Genomic DNA, 26,315 nt, shown 5'->3' with positions numbered 1-26,315 from the left:
AGTAGGCAAGCAAGTTTACGCCATGCCCAACTAGCTGTAGAGAGAGTTTGAATATCTCTGCAGTGCAGTGGGATTCCTCCAGGCAGGAGGGCGTTCAGCGGGACAAGAGCTGACACATCCCGCTCTGGGACGGAATATGGAAGGCGAGCATCTGAGTGATACCAGTGGTATGAGTACTGACATTGTGCCAGAAGGTAGTAGAGCTGGAAGTGGGGAACCCCAAAACCACCCTGCTCATAGGGGAGAGTGAGGACCTCCCAACGGATACGTGGATGTCTATCTGCCCACACCAGCTGAATGAGCAAGCCTCGAATTGTCGCAAAAAAGGAGTTGGTAAGCAGGACCGGAATATTCAAAAAGAGATACAAGAATTGTGACAAAACCACCATTTTAATGAGTGATGTATGGCCCACCATCGATAGCGGCAGTTTCACCCATCTGTCCACCTGTGCAGTGAGTCTTTCCACCACAGGCCCTTAATTTAAATGTATCACCTGCTCCTTGTCTCTATGAATATGAATACCACAGTATTTTGCAGAGTCGGGGCACCAGGGCAAAGGGAGCTCAGCCGCAGGCGGAAGGGTACTGTCCCTCAGGGGAAAAACCTCCGGTTTGTTCCAGTTAATATGCAGCCAGGAGAATTCACAGAAGCTAGTCAGTTCATTCAGTATGGGTTTAATATGCGTGTCGGGTTGGCGAATGAATAGTAATATATTGTCTGCATACACCGATACCAGGAGCGTCCCACTATTAAACTGTAGTCCTCTCTGTATGTGCCCCTCCCGCAAATGGCGCAACAGAGGGTCTATTGCCAGTAGAAAGAGCAGGGGGAGCAGAGGGCACCCCTGTCATGTACCGCACAAAATGGGGAAAAAAGGGGAGAGCACTCCGTTTAGTCACAAAGCAGCTAAGGGCTGCGAGTACAGTAGAGAGATCAAGTCGGTGTAACCTCGGGGAAACCCAAGCTTACGTAGGACATCATACAAAAAGGGCCACTCAAGGGAATCAAATGCCTTTTCAGCATCTAATAGGGCAATAGCTGAGGCTGAGACCTCGGGGACACTCTTTTTAGCACCGCAAAAATGGTGTGAAAGTTAAGGGAGGTAGAGCAGTGCGGAACAAAGCCAGACTGAGCAGGGGAAATAATCTTATCCTGCAAAAGGGAAAGGTAGGTAGCGACCATCTTGGACAAAATCTTATTGTCTAAATTTAATAAGGAAAAGGGTCTGTATGACCCACAATATAGAGGGTCCTTACCGGGCTTTGGCAAAAGGGTGATAACCACCTCGTGCATTGTCTCTGGGAGAACGCCTTAGCATTTACTGATTTAAGACGAGGACTCAGAATTTCTTTGTATTTCTTGTAGAACGCCCCAGTAAACTCATCCAGTCCCGGGGAATGCATACCAGACAACAAATCTATTGCCAATGAAACCTCCTCAGCAGGGAAAGGTTCACTGAGGAACTGCTGTTGGGCGGTGGTAAGCCAGGCCAGACCATAGCAATGTTATTTAGATATTTTGCAATGCGGGGTGTGGTGGCGTGGGCTGCACTGTGTACATACTGGAATAATATGTGAAGAGTTCTGCCTGGACCTCGGCGGTACCGACGGCGATACCACCATCGGGTCTTTTAATTTCAAGTATGTGGGATGCAGGATAAGAGGGGCGAAGCAATCGGCCAGCATCCTTCTGGGTCTGTCTCCCTCACCATACTTACATGCTTTGGTGTACTTGCTCATGTATTGTGCCTCCTTGTCTGCCAGTTTGTTAAACTCATCAAGCAAGAGCTTATGACGATGTAGTTGGGGGGTAATCTCGGTAGCCGCCGTCTCAAGGTCAATATCAGTAAGCTGCGCCTCCACTTGTGCTACACAGCAATGTATATCGTGCAGAATCCCGGAATGTGTGGACATGCAAATACCTCTGGTATATGCCTTAAAGGCATCCCACTGCACTCCCTAGGTACCACGAGCCCTCGTTTAACTTGAAAAAGTCAACCATTGCTTCTCTCAGGGTTGCGCAGAATGGAGCATCTTGCAAAGTCATGTCAGGGAACCTCCAGAGCTTCCTAGTGCCGCTGGCTGCAGGGATAGCGAGTGCGGCTAGTACCGGGGAGTGATCCGACAATGTGTGGGGTAGGTGTTTGATAGTTGTTACCCAGTGCGTAACAGTTCTATCAAAAAGCCAATAGTTGATATGTTACCAGGTGCCATGGGGCACTGAGCAAAAAGTGTAGGCCAGAGTGTCAGTACTAAACAATCTCCAGGGATCATGTAGAGCAAGAGTGCTGCAGAGGTCCCTTAAGGTCCAGAGGGAACGGGGTTTAGATGTGGGGGCGTGAGAAGTGGTGTCTAATGTTGGATCTATAGCCATATTAAAATCACCTCCCAACAAAATGTGTTCTACTTCAAAGCGATCTATCACATATCTACCATTGCCATCAGACCTGGATGACAGTGGCCTAAACTGTACTGTTTTATGCACCAGAATACATACCATCCAGGAATAGGTGCTGTAGCTAGCGAAGTAGCGATGGGGGCCCCATGTGGACACAAAGGAGGGCACAGCACCAGCGGGAAGGTGGGTCTCCTAGAAAAAAGCAATCTGCACCTCATGCCTTCGAAGGTATTGCAGCACCAGTTTGCCTTTGCGGTGAGTTGTTGAGGCCACGTATGTTCCAAGACATAAGTGTTAGGTCCAAGGACTTTTTTGCCATAGAGGCGTTAGCCCAGTGTGAAGGGAATGTGTGGCCATTTATTAGAATGTTAAGTATGAAAATAAACTGCATTGCATAACGTAACACTATTTCAACGCACATCCCATTGAGGTAAAACAACACTCCCTCCTCCCACACCCGGCCTTGAATTGCCAAGCGAAACCCACATAACCCTAAACATAGACATTTCCAACAGAAAAACAGATATCTTGGTATAAACCATGGGAGCATGACAACCCAACTGTGGAGTACTCCCAGGCCGCATGCAGGAATGTCAGTTTGGAATAGGAGAGGGCAGTCTCCATAAGAAACCTGTAAAAAACAAAGGCACCCGAACAGCAAAACAGTGGTTTTCATGTGTAATCAAAGCAGTGTTGAGTCAAACAGGGTGGGACCCACAAGCCAACAGTCCCAATCTAGTTCCATGATAGAAGCGGGTCCAGCATCCCGATCGTCGTACACTTGAGAGGGACCACGAGGTGACCCACCATGCCCAGAATGTTGCTTGCAGAATTCCATGGCATCGTCAGGATTGTCAAAGTAGCGCGGTTCACCGTCCACCTCCACTCTCAACCTTGCCGGGTATATCATGCCATAACGAATGCCAAGATTCCAAAGTGCCCTCTTGACTTCAGAACATTTCTGCATGGCTTCCTGAACTGTAGGCATGAAATTGGGAAAGAGGGACACGGTTGCTCCCTGATATTGCAAAGGGCCCTTCTCCCTGGTGAGGCGGAGGGCAGTGTCATGTTCCCTATAATTCCATAGGCATGCAATAATAAGGTGGGCTGGCACCCCTGGGGGAGGCTGCGGACCCAAGGTGCGATGCGCCCTCTCCACCACAAATGTTGAGGGGTAGCCCTGGCGTCCCAACAACTCCACCAGCAGGGTCTCAACAAACAGGTCAAGCCAGCCAGTGTTAGTGGTTTCAGAGATTCTGGCGATGCACAGGTTATTCCGGCGCCCCCAGGCCAGGCCTCCAAATCTTCATTTTTCATAGCAACTGTTTTCAATCTACTCTCAACTTTCTACAGGAGCTTCCTCAACGTCGCTGCATTGTTCTCAATAGCAGAGATGCGGCCTTCCACTCCCTCCAGGCGCGATTGCTGTTTATCCAAACTGCTTCCCATGTTGCTTAGCCTGGAGGTTAATGAGTCAAAGTTGGTATCGAGGGCATAGAATCCGGCCCGCAACACTGTCAGTATATCCTCCGCCCCACCTGCCTTGTCACGCACTGGACCCGCCCAAGCATAATCATCGTCCCTTGCCGGTGCAGCAGCCATGCCAACCTACTGTCGTTTCTCAAATGGTAGCTTATGCTGTTTAGGGTCACCGCAGCCCATGGCCACCCGAGGGCAAGGGCCCCTAGTCCCCACAGACGGCCCACATGTGCTATAAGTCCCAACATGCTTCACACCACACTGTTCGGGAGCCAAGTAGAGCAGCAGTCTACTCGGGCACCAGACCTCCACTGGGCTGCCAGGGGGACGCTTCACAACCACCCACTAAAAGAGTTGGCAATGCGGTAGTGCAGCATAGTTGGGGCGCCCTGACAAAAACAGTCCTAGTTTGTGACATCGCCATCCAGTCCAAAGATGTCTGGCACTCCGCCGAACACTGGAGTGAAGCAGTAGGTGAAAACCATGGACTAACCCACCTCTTGTTTTTTTCAGCACGGCCTGCCCAGCAGCGGCTCAGGGGTCCAACAGCAACTACCCCGCCATCTCCATTCCATGGGAGGCAAGCCGGGCTCCAGCCTCTTGGCACTGGAATGCACTACAGGCCGTCCCGTGTAAGCGCCATCATGGCAGCAGGAAGGGCTGCGCCACCTAGAGACCACCAAACCGTGGACCGGGGAGAGCCAACAACACTCTCCCGATATCGTTCTGGTCGTGGGGGGGCGATGGGGGACCAGCTGCGACAGCCCCATGTGGCACGGCACCAACCGGTGGCCCCAAGCCTCAGGCTCACCCAAGGCCTCGGTCACCTCAGGGCCTCTGAAGCGCGTTGGCCGAATGGATGTAGGCCGCAACTCTAGCAGCACCTGAGCACTGTAATACACACACTGCCCCGTGTGTCCTCACCCCTCCTCACTGCTCCGCCACAATCGTCAGCATGCCTTTGTGTTCCGGATGCCCGCTCATGCCAGTTATTCAGGAGCTGACGCAGGAGCTTCGGAGCCACGCGGCCATTTAGTCTGGCGGCTTGGGCACGCCGACAGAAAATCTATTTCTAATGGAAAAATAGTCCTAACTATAACTATTCAGTGGCAAACAACACTGGGTAATATACAGATATAGGTAAGTACAAAGTCAGATTTAAACACTAAGCACACACACATATATATATATGAATTGAGAGAGAAACCTGTGGAATGGTATAAATAGGTTGAGAGTTTTAGGAAAGATATCAGAGATTTTGTTGGTAGATATGAATACGTTTTTTGACATTGTGGCACCAAGTGATTTGTGGGTGGAATGTAAAGTAGTTGTGGAATGGCCAGAGAAGGAGTCTACGAGAAATTCAATCTCAAATGCTGTAGGAAAGTACCATCTTGCCTGGCATGTTACCCCCATTTTTCACTGTATATATGTTGTTTTAGTTGTATGTGTCACTGGGACCCTGGTAACCCAGGGCCCCAGTGCTCATAAGCGTGCCTGAATGTGTTACCTGTGTAGTGACTAACTGTCTCACTGAGGCTCTGCTAATCAGAACCTCAGTGGTTATGCTCTCTCATTTCTTTCTAAATTGTCACTAACAGGCTAGTGACCACTTTTACCAATTTACATTGGCTTACTGGAACACCCTTATAATTCCCTAGTATATGGTACTGAGGTACCCAGGGTATTGGGGTTCCAGGAGATCCCTATGGGCTGCAGCATTTCTTTTGCCACCCATAGGGAGCTCTGACAATTCTTACACAGGCCTGCCACTGCAGCCTGAGTGAAATAACGTCCACGTTATTTCACAGCCATTTTACACTGCACTTAAGTAACTTATAAGTCACCTATATGTCTAACCTTTACCTGGTAAAGGTTAGGTGCAAAGTTACTTAGTGTGAGGGCACCCTGGCACTAGCCAAGGTGCCCCCACATTGTTCAGAGCCAATTCACTGAACTTTGTGAGTGCGGGGACACCATTACACGCGTGCACTACATATAGGTCACTACCTATATGTAGCTTCACCATGGTAACTCCGAATATGGCCATGTAACATGTCTATGATCATGGAATTGCCCCCTCTATGCCATCCTGGCATTGTTGGTACAATTCCATGATCCCAGTGGTCTGTAGCACAGACCCTGGTACTGCCAAACTGCCCTTCCTGGGGTTTCTCTGCAGCTGCTGCTGCTGCCAACCCCTCAGACAGGCAGCTGCCCTCCTGGGGTCCAGCCAGGCCTGGCCCAGGATGGCAGAACAAAGAACTTCCTCTGAGAGAGGGTGTGACACCCTCTCCCTTTGGAAAATGGTGTGAAGGCAGGGGAGGAGTAGCCTCCCCCAGCCTCTGGAAATGCTTTGTTGGGCACAGATGTGCCCAATTCTGCATAAGCCAGTCTACACCGGTTCAGGGACCCCTTAGCCCCTGCTCTGGCGCGAAACTGGACAAAGGAAAGGGGAGTGACCACTCCCCTGACCTGCACCTCCCCTGGGAGGTGTCCAGAGCTCCTCCAGTGTGCTCCAGACCTCTGCCATCTTGGAAACAGAGGTGCTGCTGGCACACTGGACTGCTCTGAGTGGCCAGTGCCACCAGGTGACATCAGAGACTCCTTGTGATAGGCTCCTTCAGGTGTTAGTAGCCTTTCCTCTCTCCTAGGTAGCCAAACCCTCTTTTCTGGCTATTTAGGGTCTCTGTCTCTGGGGAAACTTCAGATAACGAATGCATGAGCTCAGCCGAGTTCCTCTGCATCTCCCTCTTCACCTTCTGATAAGGAATCGACCGCTGACCGCGCTGGAAGCCTGCAAACCTGCAACATAGTAGCAAAGACGACTACTGCAACTCTGTAACGCTGATCCTGCCGCCTTCTCGACTGTTTTCCTGCTTGTGCATGCTGTGGGGGTAGTCTGCCTCCTCTCTGCACCAGAAGCTCCGAAGAAATCTCCCGTGGGTCGACGGAATCTTCCCCCTGCAACCGCAGCCACCAAAAAGCTGCATCTCCGGTCCCTTGGGTCTCCTCTCAGCACGACGAGCGAGGTCCCTCGAATCCAGCGACACCGTCCAAGTGACCCCCACAGTCCAGTGACTCTTCAGCCCAAGTTTGGTGGAGGTAAGTCCTTGCCTCACCTCGCTGGGCTGCATTGCTGGGAACCGCGACTTTGCAAGCTACTCCGGCCCCTGTGCACTTCCGGCGGAAATCCTTCGTGCACAGCCAAGCCTGGGTCCACGGCACTCTAACCTGCATTGCACGACTTTCTAAGTTGGTCTCCGGCGACGTGGGACTCCTTTGTGCAACATCGGCGAGCACCGTTTCACGCATCCTCGTAGTGCCTGTTTCTGGCACTTCTCCGGGTGCTACCTGCTTCAGTGAGGGCTCTTTGTCTTGCTCGACGTCCCCTCTCTCTGCAGGTCCAATTTGCGACCTTCTGGTCCCTCCTGGGCCCCAGCAGCGTCCAAAAACGCCAAACGCACGATTTGCGTGTAGCAAGGCTTGTTGGCGTCCATCCGGCGGGAAAACACTTCTGCACGACTCTCCAAGGCGTGGGGAATCCATCCTCCAAAGGGGAAGTCTCTAGCCCTTGTCGTTCCTGCAGTATTCACAGTTCTTCATCCTAGTAAGAGCTTCTTTGCACCAACCGCTGGCATTTCTTGGGCATCTGCCCATCTCCGAGCTGCTTGTGACTTTTGGACTTGGTCCCCTTGTTCCACAGGTACCCTCAGTCAGGAATCCATCGTTGTTGCATTGCTGATTTGTGTTTTCCTTGCATTTTCCCTCTAACACGACTATTTTGTCCTTAGGGGAACTTTAGTGCACTTTGCACTCACTTTTCAGGGTCTTGGGGAGGGTTATTTTTCTAACTCTCACTATTTTCTAATAGTCCCAGCGACCCTCTACAAGGTCACATAGGTTTGGGGTCCATTCGTGGTTCGCATTCCACTTTTGGAGTATATGGTTTGTGTTGCCCCTATCCCTATGTTTCCCCATTGCATCCTATTGTAACTATACATTGTTTGCACTGTTTTCTAAGACTATACTGCATATTTTTGCTATTGTGTATATATATCTTGTGTATATTTCCTATCCTCTCACTGAGGGTACACTCTAAGATACTTTGGCATATTGTCATAAAAATAAAGTACCTTTATTTTTAGTATAACTGTGTATTGTGTTTTCTTATGATATTGTGCATATGACACTAAGTGGTACTGTAGTAGCTTCACACGTCTCCTAGTTCAGCCTAAGCTGCTCTGCTAAGCTACCATTATCTATCAGCCTAAGCTGCTAGACACCCTATACACTAATAAGGGATAACTGGGCCTGGTGCAAGGTGCAAGTACCCCTTGGTACTCACTACAAGCCAGTCCAGCCTCCTACAAATGCCCCTTCATCTTTAGTGATGAAGAAGTATCAGCAAGTCATGACCTTTTAGAAAGGAAACATACCAGCAAAGGATATGGATTGACTAAAGATTGAAAGAACAACCTAAGAACCCTAAGAGTCAGTGCATGCCTTTTACAAGAGATTGTTGCAGGTGTTTAAACAGCATAGTGAACTGGAGAGTCTGGAACCCAAAGATATGGGACATTTTGTGTCTAGGTTTGTGATGGGAATGAGACCTGAGATTAGCTTGATGATTCAGCAGCACTTGATTTGTTGGCAGAATAAGTCAGTTGATGATATATTGAGGTATGCAAAATATTGCAGCAATGAAATGGAGATGAAGCAGAAGCGATTTAAAGAAAAGTTAATGGTGGCACAGGTGAAAGCAGCACAGAGAGGAGTTCAGAGTCAATCTTTTATAGGCAATGTTGGTCCCATGCAAGTAGTGTATCAGAACGGAACGCTAATGATACAAGGTGGAAATGGGTTCCCACAGCAGGGTAGAGGATGTGGTTTCCTGATTGATCCAAGAACTGGAATTGATGTGGCTACTTTGAAGAAGACAAATCCTTGTCATTATTGCAATGAGTAGAAAGTGCCTCTTTTGATATGGTCACCCCCCCAAACATTTTGCCCGGTTTCTGGTGCAATTTTGACCATAAGTGCATTGGGTCCCCGCTAAACAGGTCCACAGGGCCAGATCTCTTTCTCTAAAACTGCACAGTTGTTTTTCCAAATTGGTAAACCTTTAACTACCACTGTAAGTCCCTAGTCAATGGTACTCCTGGTACCTAGTGCCACCCTCAATGGCCCCCTCACTAAGTGCACATAGTGCTGCCTTTGCAGGCTGCATGTCTTGGTGCAGAACTAAAATGAAAACACGACATGGAACACAGCCTATGTGCCTTGTCCCCTTTACACTGCATGCAATATATGTAAGTGATCCATCAGGCAGGCCTTCCAGCCCTAAAGGCAGGGTGCATTATATTACATGTGAGAGCATATCTGAATGAGCAGATATGCCCCTGCTATGTCTTTGTAGATTCTCAGACATGGTAAGTAAACAGTGAAGCCATTTTAAGTACATATGCTGGACACTGGTCATCACAAGTTCCCCAGCTACGTGATGGCTTCACTGACAATAGGGATGTTTTGTATCAAACATCTCATATTAGTAAACCCTCACTGAATCCAGTGAGGCATTTATTAATACATGCACTCAGAGGGCACCTTTTAGATGCCCCCTGAAAACCAACCAACTCCTAGCATGGGCACTGAATGTTCAAAACCAGTACAGCCACCTTATATAGAGTTCTAACCCCCTAAGGTGAGAGCCAGTGCTCTTGAGGGCTCAGAACAAAAATCTGCTCTGGGCAGAGGTGTGACCTCCTCTCGCAGGCAGGATAGAGATTCCAGGGCAGGGAGCTTCAAAGGCCTTGCCTCCATTGAAATGCGACCCAGGCCTCTCCAAATGGTAGAGCACGCCGACCCACAGTTCCTGACGCGACTTTTGGCGACAAAACTGGCAAGAAAATCAAGTAAATTAGTAAGCGTGCCCACTTCCTGCAAGTCCCACCCCTAGGGTGGATGAGCTGAAGTGGACACTACTTTTTAAATTCCTCGATCTTGCATGGAAAACATTAGGCCAATAGGGTTAGGGCTAAGCCACTTCCCAAAGGAATTGGTCATAGAAAGGGTGTAGTCACCTTAAAGGTGAGCAGCCCATTGGCTACCACCTGGCACTCCCAGTAAAATCCCTAAATTCAGTATTTAGGTGGCACCCCTGGACCCTAGAATCAGATTTGTGTCAACCTAGGAAGAGCCGGACTACACACAGGTCACCCCAGCAGAGAAGAATGAAGACACCAACTGACTTGGCTCCAGCCTTACTGGGCTTTCTGCAGCCTTCAAAGAACCTGCACCCAGAAGACGACTGTCTTACAGCCCAGCGGCTTCCAAAGCCTTGGAAGGACTACTTGCCTTCGATAAAGACCAAGAACTCCCATGGACAGTGAAGAAGTCTACAAAAGTTGTTATTGCAATTTTTGGAGCAGCAATGTTATCCTATGGGGAAAAACATATACTACATATGAGTAGTTAGACGTGATTTACAGGACCCACCTTCTGGAATTAGGGTAAGTATGGGGCAAGGTCTGAGGCAGCACCAACAGGTCATGTCAGGAGGAAATGGGGCGTCCAGGTTCAGAGGTGCTTTTCAGAGTCGGTGCCCTAAAGTTATCCTTTTGGAAAAGAAACATATACTGGATTCGGGCAATTAACAACAACCTACTGGACTGTTCTTCTGGGGTTCAGGTAAATATGGGGCAAGTGCAAAGCAGAGGTAGTAGTAGTAACCAGAAGCACTTCCCATAAGTGTCCAATAATCAAAATAAGAAAGTATGTTATGGTGCTATGTTGTCAACGATGTCCTACTACATCATTACAATCACTACAAATGGGAATAATCTAAAGTCAAGGAGGACTTTCTTTACATAAATAAACCACGAGGTTATTACTAAAGAGGATCTTCGTTTGTATTTCTTCATAGATTAATCTATTAAATGTTTGACTTCTGAACAACTAATAATTACTGTTCTACACATATTTGCTGGAGTGCTGTGGTCCTCAGTAATTGCTTATAACGTGCAAAGCAGCACCAACAGGTCACTTTGGGAGGCACTCAGGCTTCCGGGTGCAGAGATGCGTTTCAGCCTCAGGTGCTCCAATGTTATCCTATGGGAAAGAAACAGACACTGCATATGGATACGTAGCAATTACTTGCAGGGCTGTTCTTCTAGACTTGAGGTGAGCATGGGGCAAGGTCCAAGGCCACACCAATAGTTAACCTTGGGGGCTCTTGGGCATCCAGGAGCAGAGATTTGTTACGGTGTCACGTGTCCCACTCACTTCAATTATGATCAGTCTGGTCAGAAAGAGGCTGCAAGCAGGTAATGGGTGTCAGTCTGGGGGAACCAACAAGGGGTTCGACTCTTGAGATCCTCAGGCACGTAGGGACACCATTGGCCCACCTCTTCTGAGGCTGTGGGGCTCGGGTGCAGTGGTGTCTTTTGGCATCAGGTTCCGGTGCAGGGGATACCCATTGGTTGGAGGGGGCCTGCAGAAAGAGGCTGCAAGCATTGTTGGGAAGTCCACAGTGGGTGAACCCAAGGTGGGCTTCATCTCTGGAGGGCCTGGGAACCACGTTGACACCGTTGGCCCACTTCAGCTCAGGCAAGTCGGTTCGGTGAAGTGGTGATGTCCGGCTTGGGTTTTTGGCGGTCCCAGTCCTGACAGTTCTTTCTTGGGTTGCCTGCAGATGCAGGGAAACAGCTCCTCTGCTCCAAGTGAGTTCTTCTTGATGATTTGCTAAGCACTTGCATCTCTCCCAGTGACTTGGATGATGCAGCAGCAGTACACTTCAGTTACTCCTTTAGGATCGCAGACAGGGTTGGCACCAAGTCAGTCGTGCTTCTCGGTTCTTGGGTCAGCAGGCTTCTTTTTCCACTCTTTCTTTTGTGTCCAGCAAAGATCGGAAGTCCTGGTATCAGGGGGTCCCCTAAATACTCAATTTAGGGGGCATTAAGTGGAGTGAAGGGTAGTAGCCAATGGGCTACTTACTCTTGGGGTCACTACACCCCCTAGATGACCACTTCCTATGGGGAGTGGGCATCACCCTGTCCCAGAATTCCTATTTCCACCACACACAGGATGACAAAATTCCTGAGAATGTGTTTATTTCAGGCTGGTTACTGTAGGGGTGTGTCCAGCCTGGAAATGCAACACACCTCTTGCATAGTTAATTTTCCCACCTCTCCAGGCCATTTCTGCATACCAAAGGCGGTGGACTTCTTTGATGCTTCCTGTCTTGGAATGCAGATTTGCAGGTCATCCTGTTAGGAATGTAAATACCTCTCCTAGAGTAGGCTTTGTTTCTGACCTCCAGGGAGCAAAGGGTCTCACCCTATGGTGTCAGATTGTTGTCTGCCAGTGGCAGACTGGCTAGAACTAGTCAGTGAGCTCACCTGCAGTTGGTAGGTTTTGAGAGGGCACCTCTAAGGTGCGCTCTAGGTGCATGTATTAATAAATCCATTACTGGAATCAGTGAGGGTATATTAATATGAAATGTTTGATACCAAAAATTCCTATTTTCATGTAACTGAGGAACTCGTATTGACCAGTGTCCCTCACATGTACTTAAAATAGTTTCCCTGTTCACTTACTATGTCTAAGAATCAACAAAGGGATAGTAGGGGCATATTCGCTCTTGCAGATATGTCCACACATGTAATGTAATGCACCCTACCTTAAATCTGTAAAGCCTGCTTTAGGGTTGACTTACAAATATTACATGCAGTGTTCAGGGGACATGGCACACAGGCTGTGTACCATGTTGTGTTTACATTTTTTGGCAGTCCGTATGAGGTTGGTGCCGAGTCCCTTAGAGTGGCACAGGTCGTGCTGCAGCTCTTGGGGCCCTCTCAGTGCCCATGCCCTAGTACCAGGGGTACCATTTACTAGGGAGGACAGAGATACTAAAAGACCTGACCAATTGGGGATCAAGTGACCAGGTGTCTTGTTTTTGGAAAAGAAAACTGGCACTGGGTACCTGGTTAGCAGGAACCCAGTGCACTTCAGTCAAAGTTGCATCAAAAATTAGGCAAAATGTGGGGGTTCTACAACCAAAACCCAGCTTCCTACACACGTACTCTCGTACCTTCCACATTTACATTCATCCTGCAATATTGAATGCTTTTTCAAGGTTAAGTATCACCAAGGTGCACTTGGGCCCAGATTTACTAACATTTGACACAACACAATGCAGCAAGACAACTTGCTGAGCTGCATCAAATAGAGAGCGCATTAATGTGTAATATTTACTATGAGTGCTGTCTAGCACTAACACATGGTGCAAGGGTGTCTCCATTACGGATTTTTGCATCTGTATTAATCATGGACAGTGCGTGATACATCTTAATATCAGTGGGATCTCCCTCTGATTTTGAAGTTAAGAGGACTAATGCCTCCCTCACAAATCCCTTGCAGGCAGCTGCCCAGTCTCAAATGTCTCCAACAAGACTGCAGTGGTTTGTTTGAAAATGTCCTAGTCAATGTTTGATATGTCAACAGGGAACCATCACAATACCGTGCCTTTCCTTTCTGCATGTCTTGTATATCTGCAAATGTCTCTGCCTTAGTAATTACAGCTTCAGATACTTCCCTTTGTTCATCCATTAGCTGTACCAAGGAAAAGTGTATGGAGGGGTGCAAGTTATAGTTAGCTCTGGTAACTATAACTGGTGAATTCCTATGTTTTATTTTACTTCCAATGTTAATGTTGTCACTGGCAAATTTACCTAACTATAATGTAACTTTAACCTTTGGCTTTTCCAAAGAATCTATATATATGTATATATATAGCAGGAGCTTCAGAGCCACGCGGCCATTTAGTCTGGCGGCTTGGGCACGCCGACAGAAAATCTATTTCTAATGGAAAAATAGTCCTAACTATAACTATTCAGTGGCAAACAACACTGGGTAATATACAGATATAGGTAAGTACAAAGTCAGATTTAAACACTAAGCACACACACATAGAATATATACAAATACATGTGTGAAGACCAACATTTATAGCCATATAATGACCTGGCGTATCTTCGAGCAGTGAGGCTTCCCCTACCCAGACAACTATTTCCACATCTCCTCTCAACAAACCTCGTAAAGTCGTAAAATATTTAATTTTTCAACCAATTTCCAAGGATAACAAATTTTAAAATCTGTTCTGTTTCACCCACAGTTCTCGTTCAACAGTAACAACCAATAGCAGAGAGAAACTCTATGACGTGGACGAACAATACCAGCATGGCTTAGCACCAACTGACCAAAAACAGCGTGGCACACTGTGATGTCAACCTCACTCCTCACAGTGGCTCACCCTCCTTTACAATTTTCACAAACACCCTCTTCTGAATGCTAAACACACACAAGAAATTGCAAAGAAAAATTCAACAACTTTGTCAACTCCACTAAAGAATTGAAAGTATTCCATCACACAAGAAACAGTTCAGAAGAACGCTTTCTGACTCACTCAGACTCGCTCTTAAATGAAACCTCAACCAGTGAGGAATCACCCAGAATGATGTAGTATCTCCCGGTGCGCTAGGGATTCACCACACCAATCACACTTCACCTTCATGCAAGGATAATGTCCCTATCTCAATTGTGCTATCTACGACGTCTCACAACAAGCACCACCACACTTAGTAGACAATTACAATATAGGCCCTCATTACGAGCCTGGCGGTCTATGACCGCCAGGCTCGCGGTTGGCGGGAGCACCGCCGACAGCCCGGCGGTGCCCCGCAGGGCATTCTGACCGCGGCGCTTTGGCCGCGGTCAGAAGAGGGAAACCGGCGGTCTCCCGTCAGTTTCCCGCTGCCCCATAGAATCCTCCAAGGCGGCGCAGCTTGCTGCGCCGCCGAGGGGATTCTGACACCCCCTACCGCCATCCTGTTCCTGGCGGTTCGCCCGCCAGGAACAGGATGGCGGTAGGGGGTGTCGCGGGGCCCCTGGGGGCCCCTGCAGTGCCCATGCCAATGGCATGGGCACTGCAGGGGCCCCCGTAAGAGGGCCCCGCTTGTATTTCACTGTCTGCTTAGCAGACAGTGAAATACGCGACGGGTGCAGTAGCACCCGTCGCACCTTCCCACTCCGCCGGCTCGATTACGAGCCGGCTTCATGGTGGGAAGGTCGTTTTCCCCTGGGCTGGCGGGCGGCCTTTCGGCGGCCGCCCGCCAGCCCAGGGGAAAACTTGGAATACCCTCCGCGGTCTCTGGACTGCGGAGCGGTATTCCTGACGCGCAACATTGACGGGCGGCCTCCGCCGCCCGTCAATGTTGTAATGAGGGCCATAGTGTCTTCTACACTTTTAATACTATCCTGGGATCTTAGGCCATGCCAGACATGATAACAACTTCAACTTCTCTGCATCGAGTGTCACACTCACACAACAACTTAAACATCACTGTATCATTTCACACAATCTCCGCAACACAGCAATCTAGACGTAAGCGACGACAACACGGGACCATATTAATACTCTCGACTCCGCCGTTAAAATTCTCTCTCAAATGCTGGAACTCCATCAATCCTCCAATTAGAACCAAGTGCTTTAGGATTTGGACTGGGCTTGGGCATATAAAAGATGGGCACAAACTTACCAAGAATCAGTATTGAAGTTTAGTAGATTTATTACAAATTAATATTGATGCCAATGCATGAACATATGAAAACCAAACAGATTCAGTCTTATTAATATAAGGCATATAAAGAGTACAGTCACAGAAATTCAGAAACTAAGAAATAAGAACTGACATTCTTTAAAAGAATTCAAGTTCCTTCTATGCAGCACAAATTGAAATAAGAGCATCTGGTTAGTTTCTATCCTAAACATAGCTAAATACAAGGGTCTCAGGACAAAGCAAGTTAGGTGTCAGCATCGCAAAGACTCCAATAGTAGCCCTCACAAAGTATATAATCCAGCATGAAGGTATGCACTGTAAGGACAAGGGGTCTAGAGGTCTGCACCTCTCAGAGTCTAAAAGATATCTGCTGCAATTCTAACACTAAATTAATGTGGAAAGTTCCAGGATCCTCTGTGTATTCTGAACAAGTCATTGTAGGAAGCTGGTCTGGTGTGTGGTGGGTACCTATGGTACTTACACCTTATACCAGGTTCAGGTATCCCCGCTTAGTAAAGTGTAGGCAGTGCCTAGAAGCTAGGCTCTCTAGAGGTAGCTGTGGGTGAGCAGCCAAGGCTTATCTAGGAGACATGCAGAGCTCATGCAATACCACTACAGCCACACAATACTTACATACAAGACACTTTGTTGTAGAAAACTAAAGGTACTTTATTTTTGGAACAAAGTATCAGAAAATACTAGAGAGGCAATCCTCCAATAGGAGGTAAGTAAATACTATATATATACATATATATATATATATATATATACACACTAATAAACAGTAAGAGACATAAAAAGTTAGAAAACAGTGCAAAATAGCAATATTCAATAGTAGCCATAGGGGGAGCCCAAACCATATATTAAGAAAGTGCAATGCGAACACAGGGCCCACCTAGGTAAGTAAATCGTGTAGAGGGGAGCTGGGAGTACTAAGAAACCACACAGGTAAGTCAGACAGTACCCCCAGTGACCAGGAATGCAGGAGTAAAACACTGGATTTCCCCAAAACCACCCCAAAGGATGAAAAGAAGAAAAACAATGAAGACACCCAGAGCAGCCTGCAAAGAACCAGGAGTGGAAAACCGAAGATGGAGACCTGTGGAGAGAGGGGACCATGTCCAGAAGTGTCTTTGGAGTCCAGGAAGAGTAGGAGGTACTACCCACCAAGAGGTACCTTTTGGAGTTGGTTGGAAGGAAGACAGGTCAGTACTGCAGCACAGAAGCTGGAGAAGAGTTCCACCAACAAGCTGTGGCAAAGGCAAATTCGTGGTTGGAGGAAAAGAGGTGCTGCCAGGGACCAGCAAGGCCCAAGAGGACTCTACCCAGGAGCGGGAGTCACAGGGGACCCTCTGCGTCGCAGAAGGCCCACAGGAGCAGATGCAGCGCCCACACGTGTCCCACAAGACAGCGACACAGAAGTCACAGAAGAAGCCCACGCAGCACCACAGAAGTAGCTCCCATGTCGCCGAAGGAACATGAAGAGGCCCCGATGTTGCAGGAGGCAGTGCTGGGGGCTGGAGCTACACGTCGCTGGAAGTTCCCCTTGGAGGTGAAGCAAACAAGCCTTAGTAGCTGCAAAGGACGCGGGGCATGGGGGTGCTGTCTTGCGTGGAGTGGAAAGGACTTACCACCACCAAAGTGCGACAGTTGGTAGAGAGGACCAAGGGAAACTCTCCAGACCACCACCTGTGATGCAGGACCCACGCCACTCAGGAGGAGGGGAGATCCACGCAGCCGGTCATCGATGAAGCCAGATACCTATGGTTACAAGGGAGTGATGCCTTCACCCCAAGGGAGATTCCCTCTTCTTCTTGTGCAGGCTGAAGAGTTGCAGTCTTCTGAGAATGCACAGCCGGGGAAATGTTGCAAAGCTGGCAGGAGTTCTGGATACAATGTTCCAGAAGAGTCTTCCTCGTGGATCTGCAGCTTGTCGGTTCCTGGAGGGTCCAGTCACGGTTTCTGAGACCAGACGTTGAAGTGGAGTTTGCAGAGGAGTCCTGCTGGAATCTTGCAAGCCGAATCTGAGGACCCACACCAGAGGAAGACCCTAAATAGCACAAAGAGGGGGCTTGGTCACCTAACCAGGTAACCACCTATCAGAGGGTGCTTGTGACTTCACCTGCCTGGCCACTCAGATGTTCCCAGAGTTCCCTGCCAACCTTGGAATCAAGATGGCAGAACTCAGGGACCCTCTGGAGGAGCTCTGAGCACCACCCCTGGGGTGGTGATGGACAGGGGAGGGTTCCATTGTCTAGTTTCGCACCAGAGCAGGGACTGGGGGTCCCTGACCTGGTGTGGCCTGCACCTCAAAGCACTGTCAGTGGATTGGGGAGGCTACCCCTCCCAAGCCTGTAACACCTATTTCCAAAGGGAGAGGGTGTAACACCCCTCTCCCAAAGGAAATCATTTGTTCTCCCTTCCTGTGCTTGAGCTTCTTAAGCAGCAGGAGGGCAGAAACCTGTCTGAGGGGTGGCAGCAGATTGGGCTGCCTGGGAAAACCCTGTAAGACTGGTGGCAGCAATGCTGGGGGTCCTCTAAGGATCCCCAGAGTGCATGGGATCATACTTCCAATACTTGCAACAGTATTGGGGTATGATTCCGACATGTTTGATGCCAAACATGTCCAGGTTCGGAGTTACCATTATGTAGCTGGACATAGGTAGTTACCTATGTCCAGTACATACATAAAATGGCATCCCAGCACTCACAAAGTCCAGTAAAATGGGGCTGGAGTTCGTGGGGGCACCTTTGCTAGTGCAGGGGTGCCCTCACACACAGGTACCTGCACCCTGCCCTCTGGGCTGAGAGGGCCTACCGTAGGGGTGACTTACAGTGGCCTGGTGCAGTGACCTGTAGTGAAACTGGGTGCATGCACCCGGTTCATGCAGACTGCAATGGCAGGCCTGCAGAAACCTTTGCATGGGCTCCCAATGGGTGGCAGAATAACTGCTGCAGCCCATAGGGATCCCCTGGAACCCAAATGCCCTGGGTACCTAGGTACCATATACTAGGGACTTACATGGGGGGACCAGTATGCCAATTGTGGGGAGAAAAAGTTACCAGTAACCAAATTTAGCAGAGAGAGCACAGTCACTGGGGTCCTGGTTAGCAGGATGCCAGTGAACACAGTCAAACACACTGCCAAAAGTGAGGTTAACCAAGCTAGAAAGAGGCTACTTTCCTGCAGTTATCACAAACCCAATTAATTCTCCTTCTCATGGAGAGCACTTGCAACATGGAGAGAGTCTCCCATCCCACAGGGCACTAATAAACAGGTTGGCCTTTAATTTCTTCTTCCCAGATAGTGAACGAATGGGAGGCACACCAAATCATCCAGTCCGCACCAAGTTCTTCTTGCTCCGGCCTTTATATCTCTAATGCACAATACTCCTTTCACTGGCTAGGCAACTAAGAATGTGCACCTGTAAAGGAAAGAAATACATGAAGAACAAAAAAGTCATTTTACATGTAAAACGAAGGCCTACTCAGGCTAACTTAGCAAAACACCATTAATAAGCATGCCTAAACATTTGATTATAACTGCAGACATAATATCAGGATAAATGTAGAACACAGACAATCAATACATGGTTACAAATGCAACGTGCTTTTCAATAAATGCAACATGTTATTATGTAAACATAAATATGGATGGGAAGTATGAATTTCATGTTAAAGCTAAACATTCGATCCCACACGCATTAATGAAACCTCTAAATTCTACAGTGAACGCACTTTTAATGATATAGTTTGATGCTTCGCTCTACATTAATAAGCGTAAGGTACACAGTATATATGATGTTGATTATATTGTCACATTACTTTTGTAATGCATGGGGGTGCAGCCAGAATTACGCTGCTCCAGTATCAACCTGAGCTATGCTCCTTCAGGAGCAACATCATGGGTGCTACAAGGAGGACTCGGAGAGACGTATACATGGAGAACTCAGCAAGATATATCCTTATTAACTGGGGGAAGAGATGTGGATGACATGAAGTCACAATGATTCTGCAGAATTGTTGATTCTGCAGCCACCTTCAGTGCTCTGTTGGCAATGTAGGGAGCAGTGCTTCCTTGACTCCGCCTGGCACCTTGGTCCAGTTGTCCATGGTTAATGAGGTTTTAGAGTGTTTAGCGGGTTTTTTCAGGTGTTGGACTAACCATATTTAAAAGTAAGGTGAGTAGCAGGATTGTTGGTAAAATGTGTGACTACACACAACACATTATGACAATTCAGATGAATTTCACTTAATGTAACCAGGCCTGAACTCTCTCAATAAGAAACAAAAGTATGACAATACATGCAGCAACACAAGCAAGATGTACTATTCTTACAGGAAACTCATTGTACTATGAGTAAACCAGCTTAGGACACAGGGTCTTTCCTCTTCACCATTGGTCCTTGGCATGCTTGAAATCTGAAAGAGTACCCATCATGTAAGGGGACACTATTGGGAAATGGCAAGAGAAATACACAGAGATCCAGTGCAGAGATTCATAAAGGTGCTATTACAGTGGGGTCAAATACATTTCACCCTTGTAAACCGCTGTGCCCTAAATTTGGCACAAAAGGATTTCTGAAAGATGAGATTAAGGCGATTGTAACTTGGTTAGGGATGCACACATTGAAACGCAAGGTAGAGAGGAAGGAAGTTTAGAGGAAATGTAAGGGGCCTAAAGAGGCAGTTTAAAAACTGGCCTTTGTAGCACACTGCATCCATAGGATAGGAACTTTTCTTTTTTCCCATGTCAGTAAGTTGTATCTACGTACATGGTCCCTGTTCATGATGCAGGGCCTTCTACAGACTTTGACCAAGGCGGAGATTTAAGACATCTCAATCTCTGATCATGAACATGTAGAAGTAGAATGAGGAAGGGGAGGTTTGGAGTCTGTGGGCGGGATTACTTAGAGACCTAATATATAAAGCAGAAATGGCAAAGGAAATTGAATATTTCTTTGAGACCAGTCAGGGCAAGAACACATTGCTCTCTGCAAACTGGGATGCATTTAAAGCAGTAATCAGAGGGACAGTAGTTTCTAAAGTCATTAAATGGGAAGAGACAAAAAGCTAGCACAGACGAATTTAGTTGAGGAGCTTAGAGACTTGAAGAACAGAGATACAAGCTAAGCAGAGGAGTACTAATACGGGATACCACAAGTTGGCAATACTCATAGGCTAGTTGAACATGATGTAAACAAATAAGGCATAGCTTACTCTTTTGAAATTAGGACAAACCCATGACAGGAGAAATAAAGTGGGCATACTCTTGGCTAAGAGACGGAGAGTCCAGAGAGCCACAGATTGCATATGGAACAAAAGAAGAGAGGACGACATTTGGGTGCGTAGGGATAAAAAGAAACATGCTGTCTTTCGGACAAGAGGGGAGTGGACTCGCTCAAACCATGAAAGAAGGAGACATCTCCCTGGTACCAAACCCGATAAGAACCCAAAAGACCCTACGTCATACAGACTGACAGAGCTCCTTAATACAGATACTAAGTTGCTCACCAGGATCTAAGACAACAGGCATTAATACCTTATCTGGTAGACCCTGACCAAGTGGACTTTATTATTGGTAGACAGGAACACACTTATATATGCTGGATTGTTCGACTTTCTGATGGAATACTGCAGGGATGTCCCGAAGGTGAAGGGTGTTGATATCCCTGTGCTGACGTATGCGGATGACACGGTCCTTATGGCCCGCACGATGAACGGTCTCCGAGAATTAGTTAGAGCTTATGTTATCTTTATGTCAGCTTTGGGACTGGAGGTAAACTTTAAGAAATCACATTTTATGGTGTGCGGTAAACCTATGAGTAGGGTGGGGGAGCTAAGGGTGGGGGATCAAGTTATTAGCAGAGTCCACGAGTTCCCATACTTAGGGGTCATTTTTGATGAGAAAGGATCTTGGAAACCCTGTATTGCTAGAAGGATTGTGCTTTTTCATGCAACAGTTGGTGCAACCTTTGACTTTGCGGCTAGGGTAGGCAGCAAACCTATCAAATCCCTGCTTGAAATCTATAGGCGGAAATGCCTACCTGTCCTCCTGTATGGTTCGGCACTTTGGGGGTTTAGGGATACCCGAGCCCTTATGGTGGAAGAAAATCGTTTTTGTAGAAGGCTTCTGGGTGTTGGACAAAATATTCCTGGTTTTTGCCTACACCTGGAACTCGAGCTTGAGTATGTACAGGACACTACCAAGCTGGCCCCCCTTCTGCTATGGATCTCAGTTTGAAGTAACGAACATGCCACTCTTAATAGGGATATCCTAAGGGATTGTCTGGCCTGCGATAATGTAAAGCATATTCCCTGGCTGTCGCACATAAGGAAGATGGCACATGACCTGGGGCGGCCTGATTTGTTTGACTATCCCGAGGACCTGACTAGCTATGATAAGAAATGGGTTAAGGATAACTTTCTGAGAATCCAGGAAACCAAGAGAGAGGGGGAAGTTCGGGGGAAAAAATCGATCAGGGATTTTATTGTGCTAAAGATGTGGGGGGGTCCTGAGCGATATCTCTTAGAAATTAAGGATGTGAGGGAAAGGTCTCTCATAACTCGATTTCGCTTGGGGATCATAAGAAGTAATTTGTGCTTCCCCTTAGGTCAGTATGGGGAAAAATATATTAGACTCTGCCCCTGTGATGGGGTGTCCCATCAGACCTTGATCCATTTTACACTTTTTTGTGTCTTTTATGCACCATTTAGAACTCGATTTTTATTACCGCTCCTAAGGAACAAGGGTTTCGTGCAATACCGTCCTGCTTTTATGTGGCTGCAAATGGCCTCAGATGTATTGGTATGGAAGGGCCTGGGATCATTCCTGAAGGGAGCTACCACTTGGCGAAAAAATGTAGAATTTTTAGAGTGATTTCTTTTTATTCTTTTTCTGTTTTTATGAATGAGGTTTTTATGATGGGTGTTTTTACTACATATGGTTTTTATTTGTATTTTAATAATTTATTGGTTGATTATCTTGCTGTAATGGATGAATTTTTTCATACCGAATAAAGTTTCTTCTTCTATGCTGGGTAGTGCATCTCGTGGAAAAACAAAAACCCAGCATTACTGCTCAGTCTCGACTCAGAGAAAGCATGCAACTGGATCAGCTGGGACTTCTTAGGTGAGGTCCTTAGTACTATAGGACTGGACACCTGTATGGCTAAGTGGACTCTAGCAGGGTACTAGGCTCTGGAAAGCAAAGATCAAAGTGAATGGGAGCCCCTCAGAAATGTCATCCTTCAAAGCGGATTGAGACAGGGATGTTCCCAGTCCCCACTCCTCTTCACGTTGATGGTAGAGCCACTAGCTGACAGTATTAGGTGTTACCCATGTGTAAGGAGGAAACATTTTGGTCAGGAGAAAATTAAAGAATGTCTCTTCATGGATGATACTTTGCTTACCCTGAAAGATCAGAGAACTCCATCCCACAGGCAGTGAAGAAGCTAGAAAGATTTGAAGCAGTCTCTTGGAGGAGCTAAATCTTAAGGAGAGAAAAATGATTTGTGTGGGGGGAAAGAAGGTGAGAATAAGCAACATGGTATTAATAGCATAGAGAGATTGTGTAAGATTGGTGTGTCTTAACAGTATTATCATGCAGCCCCTATAGGAGGCTGGCTCTCTATATACTGACGACATCAGTACCAAAGTCGACAAAGGTGAAACCGTTGCACTCATCCTCCTAGACCTCTCCGCAGCCTTTGACACTGTCTGCCACCACACACTCTGCACACGCCTCCACAACAGAGGAATTCGCCACAAAGCCTTAGACTGGCTCACCTCCTTCCTCACGACCGGACCCAGAGAGTCCGCCTTCCACCTTTCCACTCCACCGCTACCAAGATCATCTGCGGAGTCCCCGAAGGGTCCTCCCTCAGCCCCACACTCTTCAACATTTACATGACTGTAGGAGGCTGGACTGGCTTGTAGTGAGTACCAAGGGGTACTTACACCTTGCACCAGGCCCAGTTATCCCTTATTAGTGTATAGGGTGTCTAGCAGCTTAGGCTGATAGAAAATGGTAGCTTAGCAGAGCAGCTTAGGCTGAACTAGGAGACGAGTGAAGCTCCTACAGTACCACTAGTGTCATACGCACAATATCATAAGAAAACACAATACACAGATATACTAAAAATAAAGGTACTTTATTTTTATGACAATATGCCAAAAGTATCTCAGTGAGTACCCTCAGTATGAGGATAGCAAATATACACAAGATATATGTACACAATACCAAAAATATGCAGTATAGTATTAGAAAACAGTGCAAACAATGTATAGTTACAATAGGATGCAATGGGGACACATAGAGATAGGGGCAACACAAACCATATACTCCAAAAGTGGAATGCGAACCACGAATGGACCCCAAACCTATGTGACCTTGTAGAGGGTCGCAGGGACTGTAAGAAAACAGTGAGGGTTAGAAAATTAGCCCACCCCAAGACCCTGAAAAGTGAGTGCAAAGTGCACTAAAGTTCCCCAAAGAGCACAGAAGTTGTGATAGGGGAATTCTGCAGGAAAGACACAAACCAGCAATGCAACAACGATGTATTTCCAGTCGAGGGTACCTGTGGAACAAGGGGACCAAGTCCAAAAGTCACAAGCAAGTTGGAAATGGGCAGATGCCCAGGAAATGCCAGCTGTGGGTGCAAAGAAGCTGCTACTGGACAGTAGAAGCTGAGGATTCTGCAGGAGTGACAAGGGCTAGAAACTTCCCCTTTAGAGCATGGATCCCCCACACCGTGGAGAGTCGTGCAGAAGTGTTTTTCTGAAGAAAGACCGCAAACAAGCCTTGCTAGCTGCAAGTCGTGTGGTTAGGGTTTTTGGATGCTGCTGTGGCTCAGGAGAGACCAGGATGTCGCCAATTGCGTCAGGGGACATAGGGGGCACCCAGCAAGACAAGGAGCCCTCTCAGAAGCAGGCAGCACCCGCAGAAGTGCTGGGACAGGCACTATGAAGTGGAGTGAAATGGTGCTCACCCGAAGTTGCACAAAGGGGTCCCACACCGCCGGAGGACAACTTAGGAGGTCATGCAATGCAGGTTAGAGTGCCGTGGACCCAGGCTTGGCTGTGCACAAAGGATTTCCGCCGGAAGTGCACAGAGGCCGGAGTAGCTGCAAAAGACGCGGTTCCCAGCAATGCAGTCTGGCGTAGGGAGGCAAGGACTTACCTCCACCAAACTTGGACTGAAGAGTCACTGGACTGTGGGAGTCACTTGGACAGAGTTGCTGGATTCAAGGGACCTCGCTCGTCGTGCTGAGAGGAGACCCAGGGTACCGGTGATGCAGTTCTTTGGTGCCTGCGGTTGCAGGGGGAAGATTCCGTCGACCCACAGGAGATTTCTTTGGAGCTTCTAGTGCAGAGAGGAGGCAGACTACCCCCACAGCATGCACCACCAGGAAAACAGTCGAGAAGGCGGCAGGATCAGCGTTACAGAGTTGCAGTAGTCGTCTTCGCTACTTTGTTGCAGTTTTGCAGGCTTCCAGCGCTGTCAGCAGTCGATTCCTTGGCAGAAGGTGAAGAGAGAGATGCAGAGGAACTCGGATGAGCTCTTGCATTCGTTATCTAAGGAAATCCCCAAAGCAGAGACCCTAAATAGCCAGAAAAGAGGGTTTGGCTACTTAGGAGAGAAGATAGGCTAGCAACACCTGAAGGAGCCTATCAGAAGGAGTCTCTGACGTCACCTGCTGGCCCTGGCCACTCAGAGCAGTCCAGTGTGTCAGCAGCTCCTCTGTTTCCAAGATGGCAGAGGTCTGGAGCACACTGGAGGAGCTCTGGGCACCTCCCAGGGGAGGTGCAGGTCAGGGGGGTGGTCACTCCCCTTTCCTTTGTCCAGTTTCGCGCCAGAGCAGGGCTGAGGGGTCCCTGAACTGGTGTAGACTGGCTTATGGAGAAATGGGCACCATCTGTGTCCATGAAAGCATTTCCAGAGGCTGGGGGAGGCTACTCCTCCCCAGCCCTAACACCATTTTCCAAAGGGAGAGGGTGTAACACCCTCTCTCTGAGGAAGTCCTTTGTTCTGCCTTCCTGGGCCAAGCCTGGCTGGACCCCAGGAGGGCAGAAACCTATCTGAGGGGTTGGCAGCAGCAGCAGCTGCAGTGAAACCCCTGAAAAGGCAGTTTGGCAGTACCCGGGTCTGTGCTACAGACCCGTGGGATCATGAGATTGTACCAACAATGCCAGGATGGCATAGAGGGGGCAATTCCATGATCTTAGACATGTTACATGGCCTTATTCGGAGTTACCATTGTGAAGCTACACATAGGTAGTGACCTATATGTAGTGCACGCGTGTAATGGTGTCCCCGCACTCACAAAGTCCGGGGAATTGGCCCTGAACAATGTGGGGGCACCTTGGCTAGTGCCAGGGTGCCCACACACTAAGTAACTTAGCACCCAACCTTTACCAGGTAAAGGTTAGACATATAGGTGACTTATAAGTTACTTAAGTGCAGTGTAAAATGGCTGTGAAATAACGTGGACGTTATTTCACTCAGGCTGCAGTGGCAGACCTGTGTAAGAATTGTCAGAGCTCCCTATAGGTGGCAAAAGAAATGCTGCAGCCCATAGGGATCTCCTGGAACCCCAATACCCTGGGTACCTCAGTACCATATACTAGGGAATTATAAGGGTGTTCCAGTATGCCAATGTAAATTGGTAAAATTGGTCACTAGCCTGTTAGTGACAATTTGTAAAGAGAGAGCATAACCACTGAGGTTCTGGTTAGCAGAGCCTCAGTGAGACAGTTAGGCATCACACAGGGAACACATACCTATAGGTCACCAACTTATGAGCACTGGGGTCCTGACT

The sequence above is a fragment of the Pleurodeles waltl genome, chromosome 3_2, assembly GCF_031143425.1.
Source record: "Pleurodeles waltl isolate 20211129_DDA chromosome 3_2, aPleWal1.hap1.20221129, whole genome shotgun sequence".
Classification (NCBI taxonomy): domain Eukaryota; kingdom Metazoa; phylum Chordata; class Amphibia; order Caudata; family Salamandridae; genus Pleurodeles; species Pleurodeles waltl.
Note: the sequence above shows the minus strand (reverse complement) of the source record.